The following is a 7,328-nucleotide window of genomic DNA, read 5'->3' as shown; positions in this document are numbered from 1 at the left end:
ACAAAAACAACAATGGTAATAAATACAATTAAGTAAATAATTCTTACCAAAAAATAGCCTAGCCTACAACAATCAAAGGCATACAACTCTGTGGGATCGAACAGCCCTAAAGGATTTGCTAGGCAAGGGTCAGTCTTTCATTGAAAGGGTATCTAGCAAGCTTTTGTACAGTTTGAAGTTTTACATAATTTTCCTAATGCTGTGTTCACACAACAATATTAGATTAGTAATACTATTTTTAGTGATATAGCCAAATATTTTGGTAGCATTAAAAAGTAAATTTAAATTTATTTTAAATCAGTTTTTATTTTATTTTGATTTTAAACTCTTACTTACATACTTCTGTCTATGGACTTATTTTAATTGCCAGAGAGTGCATGCTCTCACCTGAGGCAGAGAGAGGAAAAAGAGCAGTCTCCTCTGGGGCATGATATCCCAAACCCCCCATTTCTCCACTCCATTAGAATTTGGGGAACTCAAGTACACATACCTGGAGTGTTTTTAAAGCTGTTGGAACCAGGATTTGAACTATAGTTAGCTATGTGGGAGCCAGCTCCCTTACCCACCATGCTATAAGGCTGATCCTAAGCAATACAATATATACAAAGCAGTAAAATGTGTAAATACTTCATACAAAAATTATACATAATTATCTTAGAATTCTGTAATTTAAAAAATTGAGCAATGAAGATGGGCTGTCCTAACATATAGAGACCACTGTTCCAGAAGACTAAGATCAAAATTCTTGGCATTTACAGAAACTCAGTCTTTTGGCAGGTGCCCCAAACTTCTGCTTTGGTCTTGCCATTTACTAGGGTGATATCCAGTGCTACTGGCTTGGCTTTTATTCTAAAATGGTTAGCATTTATACAGAAAGTGAATATAAACTCATTCTTAAATCGTCACGAGAAATAACTCAGAATAGATCACAGACTTAAATGTGAAACATGAGATGATGAAAGTGTTAAAATATAACATAGAAAAAAATCTAGCTGACATTGGGGTTAGCAATGATATTTTTATGACACCAAAGGCAAGCTCCATAAAAGACAGAATTGTAACCTGGACTTCATTATATTAAAATTCTCTTCTTTGGTCAGCAGGTGGCATAGTGGTTAGGGTGCTGAATTCCCACCTGGTAGACTGCAGTTCAAGTTCTGGACCCAGTGGCTTGAAAATCACAACAAATACATGAATAAATGAATGAATGGATAAATAAATAAAAATAAATGTTAAAGGTTTTTTTTTTTTCCCCACTCTGAAAAAGAAAATGTCAAGAGCAAACCACAGACTAGGAGAAAATATTTGCAAAAGAACTATTTGATTAAAAAACTGTTATCCAAAATATACAAAAAGAATCGTTAAAACTCAATAATAATAACACAAACAACCTACTCTAAAAAAAATAGGCCAAAAATCTTAACAGACACCTCAGCAAAAAATATATATAAGTGGCAAATACGCATATGAAAAGATACTCATCATATGTCATCAAGGAAATGCAAAATAAAACAGCTGTGAGATATAGCTACTTACCTAGAATGACCAAAACCCAGAACATCGTTTGATGGCAAAAATGTAAAACAATAAAAATGTTTATTTATTGCTGATGTGAATACAAAATGGTATAGCTACTTTGGAAGACAGTTTTATCATTTCTTAAAAAACACCCTAAATATTCCATTACCGCATGATCCAGCAATCATGCCCCCTTTGCAATCACTCAACATAGTTGAACTTATATCCACACAAAAACTTGCATGTGGATATTAATAGCAACTTTATTCAAAATTATCAAAACTTGGAAGCAGACAAGATAGCCTTGGGTAAGTAAATGGGTAACCTGAACATTCAGACAATAGAATATTATTCAGCACTAAAAATAGATGAGCTCTCAAGCCAGGAAAAGATATGGAGGAATCATAAATATGTATTACTAAGTGAAAGAAGTCATCTGAAAAGATTACATACTACATGATTACAATATGACATTTTGAAAAAGGCAAAACTATGGAGACAATAAAAATTTTCTTGGCTGCTGGGGTTTTGGGGTGGGTGGGAAGGAAGGGATGAATAGGTAGAACACAGAGAATTTTTAGACCAGTAAAAATACTGCATATGATACCACAGTTGTGGATACAGGATACATTTGCCCAAACCTGTATCATATACAACATAATGAGTGAACTCTAATATAAATATGAAATGTGTAGGGACACTGGAAGCTCAGAACATGAACTCATTTGGAAATAGGGTCATTGAAGATGAAATTAGTTAAAATAAGGTTTTAGATGTGGTGATAGGACCACAGCATCGAATTCTGGAGGGCCCTAATCCAACAACTGGTGTCCTTATAAGAAAAGTAAACAGAGACACAGAAACAAATGGAAACATTGTATCATAGTAGAGGCAGAGATTGAAATGAATCTATAGGCACCTGGGTGGGGATGCACAGGGCAGACTTGCTATGGGGGAATGAATTCAAGTATTTCCAGAGAATGGCCACAACCTCTTCAATAGAAGGTAAACAGAATATGGTGATTATGGGTAGGGAGACCTGATTTTCCATTCCCCAAAAGAATCAACTTTTAAAGGACAGAATTAATTTAGTTCTCAGTAGAGAACTCAAGGAGCCTCTACAAGGAACTCATTTTCTTGCCCAAAGTTTGGATGTTGCCTTAAAACTTGTTGGGCATCCAGAATTAGCTAATCATGTAGACATGGTTTGGATAGTGAGAGGCAGTTCTGGTTATAAGCAAGTCATAAACCAGCCAGGCCACTTTTAACTGCTCATGACAAGGATCACACATGAATTTTGAAGTGACACCTTTATTCCAGAAATTGATTTGGAGAAATATCAACTTCTCCCAGAATACTCAGGTATGCTTTCTAATGTCTAGGAGGAGAGAAGCATTAAGTATAAATTTGAAGTATATGAAAAGAACGATTAATATGAAGGTGTTTTCTGATTTGTTTCAAGATGTTGCCCCTACAAAAAAAAAAAAAAAAGGAAGTGTATATTTTGATGAGAAATAATGAGTCTACAAGCCAAGGAATGTCAAGACTTCCGGGAAACCATTAGATGATAGGAAGAGGTGAGGAAGTCTTCTAGAGTCATCAGGGACTCCATGAGCATGCCAACACCTTGATTTTGGGCTTCTGAACTCCAAAAGCTGTCGAAAGATAGATCTCTGTTTTGTTTCGGTTTTTGTTTGTTTTCTAATTTCTTAGTTTGTGTTCATTAGTTGTTGCAACCGTGGGAAACTAATACAGAAAGCCATTTCTTAACACATTTCTGAAAAAAAATTTCATCATCGTGAGAGTTATAAGAAGTTTCGAGTGGTATTAATCGAACCTATTGATTTTTAATCCTGAATCTGTATGGCTATTTCCAGTTCTTACTAGTTTCTTTCAGAGCTTCCACCTCTGGAAGACCATTCTTGGCACCCTCATCAAATTCACTCTTCTCAGATGACTAACCCAGCCTGACTGGAGTCATAAAGCGTTGGGTCCTCAGACCGCCTGAAGCTCTGGCAAAGAACACTTTGTGTTCTTTTCTTCTCAGCTGGCTTCTTTGGCATTTACAGACCTATTCCAGTACAAGTAGCAGCAATCTGGGCATGTCTTGTAAGAGCAACTCTTAACAAACGGAGAGTAAGAGTTGGTAGTTCAATTCCCTCTCCCCTAGTGGTGAATTCTTACAAGTATTCTGTATTTGAATGGGTTCTCAGTTTGTGGCTTTTCTTAATTCCCTGACATTTTCTCAATTCTTTCACTATGTTTCCAGTTATTATCTCTCAAGTAAACTACACCCTGCCAATCCCTGCAGAGGGTCTGCATTAGGGGGCCCTGAAAGGACCACATAGCATCGAACTCTGCTGGATCCATCCCTTATTCTTTCCTTGGCCTCTCTCTCTCCTCTTCATAGACATGAGCTCCTGTGGCCCCAACCGTTGTTGTCACACCTTCTGACCTGTCACCTCAGATGCCCAAGCCCCTCCACATCTCATTTTGCATATTCTTTTGCAGAATTGAAGGTAACAAATCAAGAGAGAGGAAGCTTCTAAAGAAACACCAAATTCACCAAGCCCACACACCATTTCTCCTTTTCCGTTAGTTTGAATCATCTAGGCAGGAAACTGGAGACTTTCTGATCAGGTGACATTTAAAGCCTCTTTGCTATGCTGTAATCATCTTCCTAGTGGCTCTTAAAAAGTCTTGGGAACCAGCAGTTAGCATAATGGCTATGTCACTGGACTCCCACGTAGTAGACCGTGGTTCGCATCCCGGACCCGGTGGCTTAAAACTCACGCCAGGCGCATGTGCGTGCGTGCCCAAGATCCCAAGAGGAGAATGGAAGAGAAGGGATTGCGGTGTGGCCATCCCCCCTGGGGGGTGATTTCTCGCTTTCTATCTCTATGTCTCTCTCTGTCTGTCTGGCGAGCGCACGCGCCCTATAGCAAAAACCTCTCAGAAAAAAAAAAAAAAAAGGTCCTAATTTTCAGCTTGCTTCCATTCTTTTTTTCTACGTTCACCTTAAAGTCAAAAAATACATTAAGGGACTCTTCAAAAAATGTTCGTGGGAACCAACAATGTGGAGCAGCAAAATGTGCTGCTCAAGGGAAGCTGGATCTTACATGGTGACGGTTGTTCAAAGTCCCCGGCCAGTTCCACCTGTAACATGCTGGGTGTGTTCATGCTGGTGCCTGGGATCTGGCAGGCGGTAGGACTGGAGGAAGGGGATCATGGTGTGACCAGACACAGCGGAGGATTGTCCTTTCTCTCTTCCTGTCTCTCATGTATGCTCACATGCGCTAACATAAATAAAGAAAATAAAGTTCATGAAAAATGCGTATTATGAAAAACTCTGCATGGATTTCAATTTTTTTGCACCAAAATAAATTCATACTTAAATTTCATTTTTCCACAAACTTTTTAAAAAATTACTTATTTAATCTTATTTATTATTATTTTAAAATGTGCGACAGGGCACACACACTCACCAGAGAGAGAGACAAAGAGAAAGTGAGAAAGCAGGCCACCAGGTCTGAAACTTGAACCACTGTCAACCATGTGGGAATCCAGTGCCTTATCCAGCATGCCACCTGCTAGCTCTCCACAAACTATTTGAAGTCCCCTTGTACTACACATAGATGTGAGATGAAAATAAGGCAATGTGCAGGTTATTCTCTTTCTTCATTCAGATTCACCCTCCATCTCCATCCTTCACTGGGACCCCTAAGGCTCAGCCCTTGTACTGTACTACCCAGAATCCTTTGCCTTCTGACCTCTGATTGGATTTACAATGCACCCTCAGGTTTAAACATGGACACAGCCTTTGTTGGCTGATGTTCCTTGGATGTTTTGCCATCTTTCAACTCAGTCTCCACCTTAGGTACATAGAATGTTCATAAAATCATTCTTAGTTAAAACCATATAAGGACGGTTCTATAGCACAGTGGTTAAGCACAGGCTATAGGAAGCTAGATTACACATGGCCAACTACAGTGCAAATCCTGGCCCTAGAAACTTGAAAAACATGCCAGTAAGTTGTGTGTGTAAGCCCGCTATACCGATGAGATGGAGAAATAGAGAAGGAGGAATGTGGAGGGACCATGCTCCACTGGGGGATGCTTCAGTGCGCTCTCTCTCTCTCTCTCTGTCTCTCTCTCATGAGCACACATGCCCTGTCAACTAAAAACAAAACTCTTTTGAGGTTGTCATCCATTTCCTTCCAGAACATTATACAAATATAAAAACCACTCCACTTCTTACCAGTGTTTTCTGAGAAAAGTTACTTAATTTTTACATCTGTAAAATCGGCATTCTAGTGCCTCCCTCTCAGAGTTGTTGTGAGAGCATGTAATCAATATCCATTTTACTTCTTTCTTCTCCCTTTCTGACTCTCATAAAAGGAGCCATGGCCAAAAGAGGATTAATAAGCATTGAAAATGAACATATATCTTGTCCCTTGGCTTAGATGAGGCTATTTTTTTTTAATATAAGAGCATTTGTTTTGTTTTGTTTTAAAAGCAATTATTTTATGCTGATTTTGATACCTTCTTCTGCCCTACCTAAGGTCAACATTTAAAAACAAATACATTAACCATGACCAATTTCTTTCCAATCTTCCTTTCTAACTATGGCCTGCTTTTATTCAGCCAAGGGCAAATGCTTGGGAAAGCGTATCATCCCAGCCAGTGGGAGAGAAGCCCAGTGAAGCTGGGTGTGCAGGTTAAAATGTGCGTCTGTCTGTTTGTAAGAACAGCTTGCTAGACATAATTCACACCTCACCCCCTATATCTTCATAAATAACCCCTGGCAGTTTCATTACAGCCTGGGGTATCCCAGCTAACACTGGCAGCTAACTTAACTCCAATCAATCTTCCTAATGCCTTTCATGGTTTGGTTTCATTAGAAACCAAGGCCATCACTCATGTTGGGTTCGCTCGGCCACCATGTTGATTTGTGTCTTCTTATTGTGTGAACGAGTATGCATCCCAGAAGACCTGAAATTTCCTCAGGAAGACAGTGCTGCTGAGGGGTTCCTATTTATTGCTTACTATAAGAATATATATTACCTTTTATTACATGGCCATTAGAGAGACAAATCTGAGGAGAGATTTCAATTGGAGAGTAGCAAGTATAATTATACATTTGGAGACCATATGAAATATACCCTTGCCAGGATATTCACTGGCTTATCAAACAGGCTTTTCTTTTAGTGACATCGATGTATTCATTACTCATGTGACCCCATTAGGCCCCCTAATCCCACCACCTTTCATTTCTACTTTTCTGGTTTCGTTTAACTCATATTTATGCCCTTATATCTAGCCAAGAATCAGCCAATTTGAATGAAAAGGGGGCTGCACCCAATTCTGGTAAAACCCCAGCGAAACCTGTCATTTTCTGTGTTAACATCTGAGGTGAATATTTAGGTACAGAGAGGGAGAATAGAAAGAAGGAACAATAAAAAAAAAATAGTACAAAGGTTCTCTGACAAAGGAAGCAGGAGCCACTTTATCCAGCTCAGCGCAATTACCTGCAACGTGATCACCTCAGCCTGCTCCCCACACCATTGCCGTATTAAAACTGGGGGTGAACAAAATAGGTACTTATGTTAAAGCTTCAGCCAAGCACTTTTCGATTACGTAGCTAGCATTTGCTCAGCAGATCCTAATGGTTCACACTAACCTTGGCAGGGTCTCCGTGGCCACATTTTCACAGTTGACTTATTCTTGAATAATTTCTGTAACAAATTAAGCATAGAAAGCTTTCCCTCTAACCTCAGTCATGCATATTTTTTTGCCTTCCTCCATTATCCT

The 7,328-nt window shown here is 38.9% G+C and overlaps 1 pseudogene; it reads left to right on the top strand.

Annotated features, from left to right (window-relative positions):
* Positions 1-2,528: 2,528 nt before the first annotated feature.
* Positions 2,529-2,951, top strand: LOC102485459 (dihydrofolate reductase pseudogene; annotated as a pseudogene).
* The last annotated feature ends 4,377 nt before the right edge of the window (positions 2,952-7,328 follow it).

Source organism: Tupaia chinensis, unplaced genomic scaffold (genome assembly GCF_000334495.1).
Source record: "Tupaia chinensis unplaced genomic scaffold, TupChi_1.0 Scaffold000328_1, whole genome shotgun sequence".
In the NCBI taxonomy this organism is placed as follows: Eukaryota; Metazoa; Chordata; class Mammalia; order Scandentia; family Tupaiidae; genus Tupaia; species Tupaia belangeri.
Note: the sequence above shows the minus strand (reverse complement) of the source record. Positions and strands in the feature narration are given on the sequence as shown.